Source organism: Triticum urartu, unplaced genomic scaffold, assembly GCF_003073215.2.
Source record: "Triticum urartu cultivar G1812 unplaced genomic scaffold, Tu2.1 TuUngrouped_contig_2553, whole genome shotgun sequence".
NCBI classification, from domain to species: Eukaryota; Viridiplantae; Streptophyta; class Magnoliopsida; order Poales; family Poaceae; genus Triticum; species Triticum urartu.
Genome location: NW_024113038.1, coordinates 1 through 12,885, shown reverse-complemented (window position 1 = coordinate 12,885; position 12,885 = coordinate 1). Strand labels below are relative to the sequence as shown.

The 12,885-nt window shown below is 49.7% G+C and overlaps 1 pseudogene; it reads left to right on the top strand.

The window, feature by feature from the left end:
* Window positions 1–7,720: 7,720 nt before the first annotated feature.
* On the top strand, window positions 7,721–7,859 carry LOC125527004 (annotated as a pseudogene).
* The last annotated feature ends 5,026 nt before the right edge of the window (window positions 7,860–12,885 follow it).

Here is a 12,885-nt window from a genome sequence, read left to right as displayed (position 1 = left end):
CTTATCGGGTAATACTAGTCACCAGGCCCGGCGCAGTCCGCCTGGAGACCGAAGATGCCGTTCCGGTGAGTAACTCCTGGAACATTGAGCATCTTCGCAAGTTTTACCCGTGAGGCGCGGCTTGCCGGGCCCCCCGGCAAGCCACCTTTTGTACAAGCATTGCCGATGATGCATGTAACCCTTTGTACAAAGCCAGGCGCAGACCCTGAGCATAAATAAATGAAGCGCTGGCGCCCTAAGTTATAGCATGCATGCTAGGTCGAGTCTCGTCCTTGGTTAGGGTTGATAGTGCTTAGCAGCAACTAACCCCTAGCTTAGAGGTCGAGTGTGTGTCTCTTTGCTGTTCTTTTGTCTTCTTTGGTTCGCAGGACTCACAGGTATCCTTGCCGGACCACTTGAGGACGAAAAAGAGAAGAGGGACAGACCAGCATCTAGACCCCGGCAAACCAGTATTGCCGGGGGCTACAAGAGCAAAGATTCACCCACGGCAAACCAGAGTTGCCGGGGGCTACAGCTTCAGATAAGTTCTTCATCCCTTATCATGCGTTCCCTTATGGACTGAGGTATGTGAAACCTCATTTTTTCCTAAAACTACCGTGCTCCCCTAACTCTAGGCCCTAGGGCTCGTTCCTGGGGCCAGGTTTGGTAGTAGCCGCGGCAGCGAGAGGATGAAACAAGGAGCCTGAACCCACCTCATCCCTGCCTCCGCCAAAGGTGTGAGAAAGGTCGAGCGAAGTGGGGAGACGGCAAGGCCTGTTGCCAGGAAAGGAAATGTTTATCTTAAGGATATCAAGGATTTACTCCTTGTCGTGGGTTCTACCCACAAACAAATGACCCCACAAGGATCCCTTTTTCATTAAAAACATTCCACTCAGGTACAGTCCATAGGGAATGAAAAACATGAATGATGGGATTACAAGTTTTAAATTCAGCTAAGGCCCGAAGGCTTACAAACCAAAAAGAGATAAGGTGCCCGTAATCCTTTTCTTGTCCCTCTCCCCAGGAGGCAGGTCAAGGAGGCGAAAAGGGCAAAAGGGGGGCCTAGGCGAGCTACAGGTGGCATAAGACACCAAGAGAACATCTCGGTGGCCGTCCGAAGGCTGGATGGTGATGGCGGCGCCGGAAGCAGAGCTCGAAGACGAGGCGGAAGGACGTCAGCACGCGTCGAAGGCGTCGGTGCCCGCGTACTCCGACTTGACGGCCTTGCCGCCCACCCACTTCCTCTTCCGCAGCCTCCCAACGCCAGCCGCCCAAGGAGACAACCCCGAGAAGTTCAGGGAGCCGGCGACGCGGATGATAGGGTCGCCGGTGCCGCACGGAGCGGCTCCCGACACCTAATCGGACCCGTCATCCTGCTGCCTACTACCCTCATCGTCGCTGCCGCTATCCTCCTCGTCACTCCCGCCCGAGGAGGAGTCTTCACTATCAGAAGAGCTCTCCACGCAGCACCTTACACGGGTCCCAAAGCACCCGAAGACCTTGACGGAGAGAAGGCCACCCTCCATCAGCTTAAAATGGAGAGTGAGCCCCTCCGTCAAGCGGTGGATATGGGCAAACGTCTTTCATCCCCGACGGAGATACATCACGTGAGGGGCAGGGAAGTCGACGCGGGCCCGCGTGCCACTGATCCCGCGGCCCCTCATGTGCAGCCACAACGACTCCGGCGGATCCAGCTCCATCTCCCACGCGAATGGGGTCGGGAGACGAAGGCGATGGCGAGGCGGCCGGCGCAGCCTGACGAAGAACTCGCAAGGGTCATGCCCAACGTGGCCCTCCATGGGGGGAGGAACTGATGGCGGAGGCGAGGCCGGCGCGCCGCCCCGTCCTCCTCTTCCCCGAGCGCCTCGGCCTCTCCCACGACATCGCCCCCTCCCCCTTCCCCTTGCGGCTGGCTCTGCCACCGCGGGTGCAGGAGAAGGAGGGGCGCGTTGTCGAGCGGCGACCCTCTCCGCCACCGTTGAAGGACCAGGATTCCCTCTCTCCATGGCGGATGGAAGGGGGGAGCAGAAGCTGAAGGAAGGAGGAGATGAAGGAATGCGGGATGCCATCCCCCCTCCCGCTCCTTATAAAGGAACGGGGTGGGGGCTCGGCCGCCCCGCTTAGCCTATCAAGGCGCGGAAGGCGCAGGGAACTGGGACCGACCCGCCGCCCCAGCCCGCGGTGGCCCGGTTTCCCGCCTCCACCGGCCGCCACCCCAAGCGCATGAGAGCCACGTGGCAGGCGTGCAGGACCGAGGCGACGGGTGAGGCGACCTCTCCCCACCCCGTGATCGTGGGGAGTGGACGCCTTGAAGACCACGCCTCGGCCCCGTTCAGTAAATGGGCCGCGCCTCCGCGCCTCCCTCCGTTTATGGGGAAGGCGCGAACCGCCCCCTTTACTACGACGTGACGCATGCATGCAGAGCTCAGCCCCACGCATGCCGCCCACGTCACACACGCCTCCCCACGCCGCGCCACGCGCGGGAAGCATGGGAAGCACAGCGCGCGAAGAGACTTAACGCGGTAAAAACCACCCCGCCTGCCCGCGCACCGTTTTTGGGCCTAGCCCAACAACGCGATTGCGCTTACGTGTGGCCCAGGCCCGGGGGCTCTTGTCGGTGTACAAAAAGAGGGGTACACTTTTTGTACCCCTATAACTGTGCACGGGCAGTCTGAGCCACAGGCACCACCACACTGAGCAAGGCAAGGGAGGTGAGCCAAGGTAAGGCCGAAGCTCAGGAGAAGCAGAACGATGCCAAGACCAAGACCACAAAGAGAGAAGGGGATGAAGCGGACCCCCCCTGGCAAGATCCTTGCCGGGAGGCGGTTTTAGCAAACCCGGCAAGACCCTTGCCGTGGCAGCTCGCCCCACACCTACGGAGTGAGTCACCCTTGAGTCCACTGCCCCCATGGGGCAAGGACTCGAGAGACATCCCCGTGGTGGCATGCAGATCTTTGTGAAGACATTCAAGATCAGATACACCCTTTAGAAGATGATGATCCTTGGCGGGATCCCAGCCAAGGAGGACCACAAGGCCCCCGGCAAGAGCCTTGCCGAGGATGACAGCAGGCGCCACGGCAAGACCCTTGCCGGGGCCCCGGCAAGGCCCTTGCCAAGAACACCCGTAGGGCCACCATCAGGCCCACGCCAGTCAAACCTCCACCGCCGTTCGCATGAAGCTGCCGACCCAACCAGCTGGGCAGGCACCTGCGTGGCAGCATGCGGATCTTCATGGAGACCCACCACTGCGCCACCTTAGCTGCCTGCCTGCCTACATGGCACTGCGGGCGCCGCTGGCCAGGGCGCGTGTCGACACGAGAGGGAGCGGCGACGGACGAGACAGGGCTCTCCCCCGTCCCCGATAAATCAAGGACACCTGGGCAAGAGGCATTAAATGCGCCTTGTCATGTACTGCGAGGGATAACCTCACATCACTATACCCTTTCCACCTCCTGTGTGCCACTGTGGCAACCCCTTTCCTATAAAAGGAGGCCCGAGGCGACTAGGAGGAGGATTCGGCTTTTTGGAGCTCCTCACGCCCCATAGCTAGCTCAAGAACACAGATATACAATCCACCAAAGCAGGAGTAGGGTTTTACGCATCCCCGCGGCCCGAACCTGGATAAACGAACCGTGTGCTATCTGTTTGATCCGCTCTTCTCACGACCCCGTGCCCCGCAACCGTAGTAGGGATTCTTGTGATCCCATGGGTGTCATTCCCACCGACAGTCCCCGATTCCAACACCTCTTGTATAACCCAAAACTTCCAGAAAGAAACCTAGATCGTGAGTTCTGCCGCCAGAAGCCTCTGTAGCCACCGAAAACCAATCTAGGCCCTCTCTGGCACCCTGACGGAGGGGGCCATCATCACCGGAGGGCATGAAGGAGGATCCCGGGGGGGCCATTATCGTCATGAAGGCCAAGGACTAGAGGGAGAACCTCTCCCCATCCAAGGGAGAGGCCATGGAGGAGGAAGCACAAGGGGGAGAACCTCTCCTCCTCTCTCTCGGTGGCATCGGAGTGCCATCGGGAGGGGAATCATCGCCGCGGTGATCGTCTTCATGAACATCACCATCCTCATCTTTTTTATGCGGTCCACTCTCCCGCACCCCGCTGTAATCCCTACTTGAACATGGTGCTTTATGCCACATATTATGATCCAATGATGTGTTGCCATCCTATGATGTTTTGAGTAGATATCTTTTGTCTTTGGGTTGATTGATGATCTAGATTGGTATGAGTTGTATGTTTTACTTTGATGTTGTCCTATGGTGCCCTCGGTGTCGCGCAAGCATGATGGATTCCTGCTGTAGGGTGTTGCACTAAGTTCATGATTCGCTTATAGTGGGTTGGTGAGTGACTGAAACACAAACCCGAGTAAGGGGGTTGTTGCGTATGGGAATAAAGAGGACTTGATGCTTTAATGGTATGGTTGGGTTTTACCTTAATGATCTTTAGTAGTTGCGGATGCTTGCTGGAGTTGCAATCATAAGTGCATATGATCCAAGTAGAGAAAGTATGTTAGCTTATGCCTCTCCCTCATATGAAACTGCAATAGTGATTACCGGTCTTATTAACAATTGCCTAGGACAATTCCGCACACTGATCCACCATTATTCCATACTCGCTATTTATAATATTTAGTAATATATTCTAACTTTATGATAACATCACCTACTTTCATATTTTAGCTCTCCGATATCATACAAAGTTATCCACTTCATACCCACAACGTAGTTTTATTTCTCGTTTCTAGTTGGAAGCAAACGTTCGATGTACGTAGAGTCGTATCAGTGGCAGATAGGGCTTGAGAGAATATTGATCTTACCTTTAGCTCCTTGTGGGTTCGACACTCCATACTTATCACTTCCACCTTTGGAAATTGCTACGATGATTCCCTGCACTTGGGGATTATCATTCGACCGATAAAGATCTTCGTGGAATATGTAGGAATCAATATAGGCATCTAGGTCCCGCTAATGGCTATTGAGCGGAGAGGTGTCTTGGTCATGACTACATAATTCCCGAACCCGCGGGGTCGCACGCTTATCGTTCGTTGACGCTACAGTAGTATTGGGATATTTGATGAGTGGTAACCAAATGTTGTTCGGAGTCTCGGATGAGATCTCGGATGTCACGAGGAGTCTCGGAATGGTCGGGAGGTAAAGATTTATATATGGGAAGTCATATTTTGGGTTTCAGAAAAAGGTGTAGTTTTTTGATATTGTACCGGGAAGCTTCCAGAAGGTTCCGGAGGGGTCCAAAAGTTCACAAGTGGGTCCACCATGACCCAAGGGCTAGCATGGGCTGCGGGGAGGTGCCCTGGCCTTATTGGGCTAGGCGCACCAAGTCCTCAAAAGCCCATGTGACTAGGGAAGGCAAAAAAGGAAGGAGTCATAGTAAGAATAGAATTGGACTTGGAGTCCAAGTCCTCTCCCCCTTAGCTGCGCCCTAAGGCTTGGAGGGGATTTTTCCCACGCCCCTCCACCTATATATAGAGGGGAGGGGGTACCCCAAGAGAACACACCAAGCCCTTGGCACCCCTCTCTCCGGTTACTCTGTAGTTCCACCGCCTCGTCCCGGTGACGCTTAGCGAAGCGCTATCAGTGCTCCACCATCACCACCACGCTTTCATGTTGGTTGTGATCCCATCTACTTCTCCTCTCCCGCTTGCTTGATCAAAAAGGAGGAGACATCATCGAGCCGCATGTGTGCTAAACTCAGAGGTGCCGTCCGTTCGGCACTAGATCGGTTGGATCGTGATCGGACCGCAAAGAGTATGACTACATCAACCGCATGATAAACGCTTCTGCTTAGCGATCTACAAGGGTATGTAGATTCTCTCCTCCTCTCGTTGATATGCATCTCCATGGATAGATCTTGTGTGTGCATAGATTTTTTTTGTTTTCCATGCATCATTTCCCATCAAACCTTGGTCCCATCACTGAGGAAAATACCTACTGTAGCTGTGCTGCATCATCCTTTCCTCTTTGTGTAAATACCGATGTAGTTTAAGCCGCATCAACAAGTACATCGAATTTTTGTAGACGAAGGGAGCTCCTTAGTTTAATCCTAATGCAGACTTTGTAGCAAAGGCAAATACTGCGAAGGATCCACCTCGACGGAGTTGTTTTATGGGCTCCTCCCACAAACAACCCACAATCCTTTGAGAAGGATCACCCTCCCGGTGATCTTTGGAGAGAAAGGAACTACAAGAAGCAGGATTGCTCATTTGATGTGATAGGCTTTGACATGTTTTTCCTTTCCCGAAAAGGAGGATAACCCCTGGCCTCTGCACTGAGTGATGCACACAACCACATTTATATAAAATTGTGAGAATTCTGAAGAAATAGGAGTCGGTTAAAGTTATCTCCTACGCCATCCCATCCCATCCGCGACTAGTATGCGCCTATTCTCAATCTAACATCTCACAAGAAGATTTCAGATTCCAAAGAAGTTGGTTTCCGTCGGATACATACCGTCTTAAAAATACATGGATACTTTTTGAAATTTAATGAACATTTTTTTCTCAAAATATGAGCACTTTCTTTATACTTTAATTTCACTTTTTAGTTAGATACATGAAAATAAAGTAAATATGTTACATATAGTACGAAAAAAAAATATCTGAAAACAAAAAATTGAAACAATATTATGGAAGAAAAAACAAAAGAAAGAAAAGAAAGTAAGAAAAAAATGTGCTCCACCCCGCACTTGGGTCGACGCAACTGCATGAGTATAGTGCAAGTTTGCTCGCTACCCCGCGCATTACGTGCCGATTTGGAATACATTTTTTTTACAAAGAGAGCTCCATCTCTAATTTTCATTGATAGAAATCACAGTGTCTTACAAACAACCATCGACCACTACATATATACTGCCAACACACAACCATTGATAGATCGAACGACATGATCCCCTGACGATGCAGAACTGGGCATCTCCACCCTCCAACAGGATTGCAGACCAGAGGGAAAGCTAATGCTGCCTGTTAAAAGGTAGATTGTAGCGTGTCAACTTGTGTACGTAGTTGTGTATGCGTTGGTTGTAATCCTGCGTGAGTTGTAATCGAGGTAGGTTGTTAGAGTCCGGCCTTATCTTGTATAGCTTGGATTAGGGGCCAAGAGTTCAACAACCTACCTCATCACATGTACCCTGTGCTATATAATCAACACGAACGCGCCCCTGATGAGATCATCAAACGCTTAACCTAGTTTCTTACATGGTAATCAGAGCCTACCTCGGATTCATCCATGGCGAGCTCCTCCATAAATTCGTTCCCCTCATCTCCCTTTGCACACTTTGCTATAGAGAAGCTTACGAGAGGGAACGAAGCACTCTGGCGCGCCACGGTCCTCTCGGCCATCCGAGGGGCGCAGATGGCGTCCTTCCTCGACCTCGAGCAGGAGGTGCCATCCACGCACATTGAGGTCACCTCCTCCGACGGCAAAACCAAGTCCAAGGCCCCGAACCCTGAGTTCGGCGTGTGGTATGCGCGAGATCAGCAGGTTTTCTCCTACCTTCTGACGACGCTGCTCCGCGAGATGGCCATCCAAGTTGCAACATGCCATACCGCAGATGAGCTGTGGAACACCGTGCAAGGGATGCTGGCGTCACATACCCGCGCACAGACCGTCAACGTCAGGATTGCTCTGGCGAACCTCCAGAAGGGCAACCTCTCCGTCGCTGAATACGTCGGTAAGTTCAGAACACTTTGTGATGAGTTAATGGCTTCAGGAAAGAAGGTGGACGAGGAAGATGTCGTCTCCCACATCCTCGTTGGACTCGACGAGGAATTTGACCCCGTGGTTTCTGCCATGTGCTCACGGGTCAAACCTGTCGGGGTGCCGGAGTTGTACTCGTAGCTCCTGAGCTTCGAGACTCGCATGAACTTGCGCGGCGGGTCTTCTCAGTCATCTGCAAACGCGGCAGCACGTGGTTGTGGCTTCCCCAACAAGCAATGCGGCGGCGGCGGCCGTGGCTTCCCCAACAAGCAAGGCGGCGGTGATCTCAACCGCAACTACTCCAAGCCGCCAAACCGTGGAAACGGGGGAGGCAGTGGCAACGGAGGTGGCAGCGGCAGGAACTACAACAACAATCCCTCTGCCAAGCCTGCGTGCCAGATCTGCGGCAAGATTGGACACCCTGCGTGGAAGTGTTGGAAGAGGAATATTCATCTTACCAGGGAGGAGAAGAACAGCAGCACCAGCGCTCGAAAAACATGGCGGCTTCCCACTATGGAGTGGATACCAACTGGTATCTTGACAGTGGCGCGACAGATCACATCACGGGATACTTGGAGAAGCTGACAGTTCGCGACCGCTACATGGGAAACGAGCAAATCCACACAGCTAGTGGATCAGGTATGACTATTGCTCACATTGGTCAATCACAAATATATACCTCTGAACGAGATCTTGTCCTTAAAAATATCCTTCATGTTCTTGAAGCTGATAAAAGTTTAATCTCTGCTAGTCGCCTTTCCATTGATAACAACTCTTTCGTTGAGATTCAACCCTATTCTTTTCTTGTTAAGGATCGTGCAACAAAGAGAACCCTTCTTCGTAGCAGGGGTAGGCGAGGCCTATACCCTGTAAAACACATGGAACAAGATGCCAAGAAGCATGTGCTCAGTGTCACCTCTCCATCTTCGGACGGATGGCACCAACGTCCAGGACACCCTTCATCGATTATTGTTAGCAAAATAATTAGCAAGAATAAGCTTCCATGTGTTAGTTTGTCAAATAATGAACTTGTTTGTGATGCTTGCCAGAAGGGCAAGAGCCATCAGTTACCATATCCCAAGTCTATAAGTGAATCTAATTTCCTTTGGAACTTATCTTTTTCTGATGTGTGGGGACCAGCTGTTGAATCAATAGGTAGAAAAAAAATTATGTGAGCTTCATAGATGATTTCAGTAAGTTCACATGGATCTACCTAATCAAACATAAGTCAGAAGTTTTTCAAAAATTTCATGACTTCCAAAACCTTGTTGAAAGACAATTTAGCCGAAAGATCCTTGCTCTCCAAACAGATTGGGGGGGAGAATATGAGAAATTAAATTCCTTCTTCAATAAAATAGGGATATCCCATCATGTCTCATGTCCCCATGCCCATCAACAGAATGGGCCAGCTGAACGCAAGCATCGTCACATCGTTGAAGTAGGTCTCTCTCTTCTTGCTCAAGCTTGTATGCCTTTGAAATTTTGGGATGAGGCTTTTATTGTCGCTACCTATCTCATCAATAGGTTGCCTAGCAAAGTGATTAAGTTTGAAACTCCTCTTGAAAAATTGTTCAATGAAAAACCCAATTATTCATCTCTTAGAATCTTTGGGTGTGCTTGCTGGCTCAATTTGCGCCCATACAATTCGCATAAACTCCAATTCCGCTCCAAAAGGTGCGCCTTTCTTGGCTACAGTAACTTGCATAAAGGCTTCAAGTGCCTAGATATTTCTACTGGACGTGTATACATCTCAAGAGATGTTGTCTTTGATGAAACAGTTTTTCCGTTCTCTGAATTACACCCAAATGCCGGCGCTCGCCTACGGGCAGAAATTCTTCTTTTGTCTCCGGAGCTTCTAAATCCAATAGATCACGGGGGTAATGAATGTGTTGATCAATTGGCAACTAGTCATAACACTGATTTACAAGAAAAAAATGCTGTTTGTGGTCATGATTTTATGCAGAAACAGCTCTTTCTCTGCCTGGCTCCACAGGCACATGACACGAGGAAGGGACAGGCGCCGATCCCGAGAGATCTGGCGCAGTTGCGACAGGCGCAGCAGGCGCGGATCCCAGGGAGGATTCGCCTTGCACGCGGCAGTTCCGCACGCGACCATGCCAGATGGAGACAGGCGCACGGGGCGCGAGCCCCCTCTCTCGGCGTGACACGCGGACAGAAACTGGCCCACAGAGCGGTGGGTCCAGCCTGCTTTTTCTTCACGTGACGACAGCCGGGTTGGGTGTGTGACAGCTCGCGCACCATGATGAGGCTGCACCCATCTGTCGGATTCGTCGCCGTCTGCGCCTGATCCGAGGGACATCGACCGCTCGAGTGCCGAGGCGGATTCCCCTGGCAGGCCAGTACGAGGAGGCGGATCTTCTGTGGCCGCTGTCGAACCTGACACGGTTATGGGAAGAGGATCTTCTGTGGCTGGTTCGACAAATGTTGCTGGGTCTACACGAGTAACTCGATCGCAACAAGGTATTTTCAAACCAACGGTTCCCAAGGATGGAACAGTCAGGTATAAGAAAATTTTCAAGTTTGCTAATTTTGCTACCATCGGTGAACCACAAGATTTGATAGAAGCTTTGAGTAACAAAAATTGGAAAAATGCTATGCATGATGAGTATGATGCTCTTATGAGAAATCAGACATGTCATTTAGTGCCACCTAAGCGAGGAAGAAACATTATAAACTGTAAATGGGTATATAAAGTTAAAAGGAAATCTGATGGTACAATAGACAGATACAAGGCTAGGTTAGTGGCTAAAGGATTCAAACAAAGATATGTTATTAACTATGAGGACACCTTTAGTCCAGTAGTTAAAGCTGCTACTATTAGGCTTGTTCGGTCTGTTGCTGTCTCCAGGGGATGGAGCCTTCGCCAATTGGATGTACAAAATGCGTTCTTGCATGGCGTTCTCGAGGAAGAAGTCTATATGCGACAGCCACCTGGTTTTGAGGATGGGTCAAGACCACATCATGTATGCATGTTGGACAAAGCTTTATATGGTCTCAAACAGGCACCCAGGGCGTGGTATTCAAGGTTGAGCTCAAAGCTGCAACAACTTGGTTTCCGACCATCAAGGGGAGATACCTCTTTGTTCTTCTTTCAAAAAGGGAAGGTGATCATATTTATGTTAATTTATGTTGATGACATAATTGTTGCTAGCTCTTCATTAGAAGCCACCTCAGCATTGTTGAAAAATTTGAAAAATGACTTTGTAATCAAAGATCTAGGAGAGTTGCATTATTTCCTAGGTATAGAAGTTAAAAGATTAAATGAAGGTATTTTACTTACACAAGAAAAGTATGCCAAGGACATATTAAAGCGTGTAGGAATGACAGATTGCAAGCCTTCCAGCACACCCATGTCAACTACTGAAAAATTGTCATTGCATGAAGGAGAACTACTAAGTCCAGAAGAAGGAACTAAATATAGAAGTACAGTTGGTGCACTTCAGTACTTAACATTAACAAGACCAGATATATCTTTCTCTGTCAACAAAGTCTGTCAGTTTTTGCATGCTCCTACTTCTGTTCACTGGACAGCGGTAAAGAGAATACTAAGATATATCCAAGGGAGTGTTGGCACTGGTCTGACAATATGCAAATCTCCTTCAACAACTGTTAGTGCCTTTTCTGATGCAGATTGGGCAGGGTGTCCTGATGACAGGAGATCTACTGGAGGCTTTGCTGTGTTTTTTGGTTCAAACCTCATATCATGGACTGCAAGGAAACAAGCAATAGTCTCACGTTCTAGCACTGAGGCTGAGTACAAGTCTTTGGCAAATGCTACTGCTGAGGTGATGTGGATAGAGACACTTCTTGATGAGTTAAAAATTGATAGACCACGTGTGCCATACTTATGGTGTGATAATCTTGGAGCAACATATTTGTCTGCAAACCCTGTATTTCATGCCAGGACAAAACACATAGAGATTGACTTTCACTTTGTACATGAAAGAGTTGCACAGAAACTTCTGGAGATAAAATTCATCCCAACTGGAGATCAAGTTGCAGATGGGTTCACTAAACCACTACAAATTCGACAGCTTTAAGCCTTCAAGAACAATCTCAACCTTGACACGTTAAAAGATTGAGGGAGGATGTTAAAAGGTAGATTGTAGCGTGTCAACTTGTGTACGTAGTTGTGTATGCGTTGGTTGTAATCCTGCGTGAGTTGTAATCGAGGTAGGTTGTTAGAGTCCGGCCTTATCTTGTATAGCTTGGATTAGGGGCCAAGACTTCAACAACCTACCTCATCACATGTACCCTGTGCTATATAATCAACACGAACGCGTCCCTGATGAGATCATCAAACGCTTAACCTAGTTTCTTGCACTGCCTACACCCTAGCAAAAAACAAGATCTAACACATAATCTGAATCATACAACCCCTCGTGAGAAATCCCACATGTCGGGCCTCTAGGCAAGAGGTTATCATTTAGCATCGAACAAGACGCAAACCAAGTTTCACCAAGTGCATATTCATCTAGAAAAGCAAAAAAAAAACATTTGGAATAAGCTTATAGTGGGCACCTATGAGATTTGCTCTATAGTATTAATTGTTCAATTTTTTAGAATCATTTGCTGTAAAAAGATGATACTCCCTCCATTCCACAATGTAGTGCTTTCTCTATCCTCGTGCTTCAACTTTGACCGTAAATTTAACTATTAAGACCGATTGCGGCGGAAGCAAAAATTATATCAGTGAATTCGTATTTGAAAGAAGTTTTCAATTATATAATTGTTTTCTCCCGTCGCGGTTGGTCTCGTTGGTTAAATTTATGATCAAAGTTGAACCTTGAAAAATGCGGGCGCACTATGTTTTGGAATAGAGGGAGTATTGTTAACAAATTTTTGGGCCCAGGTACGTTATTTTTCGAGAACCTGGCCCCAGATACGTATGGCTTGGTACCTGCCGTCTTTAGCCCAAGAGTCAAAATGTCTTTGTAAGCATTGGTGCCTGGCCCGGTAATACGGCCCGGCCTGTGCGTACTACGTCCTCCGTCCGGCTGCCGCTAGGGCTTCATCTCCCGTACGCAGCTCGATTTAATCACCTGGCGACCGAAGCTTCTTTATTTACAACTACAAGCGGCGCGTTCGATCAATCCTAAATAGGAAGAGACGACATCGTTGAGAAGCAACTATCGCGTGATGACGGCGGAGGAAGAGGAGGC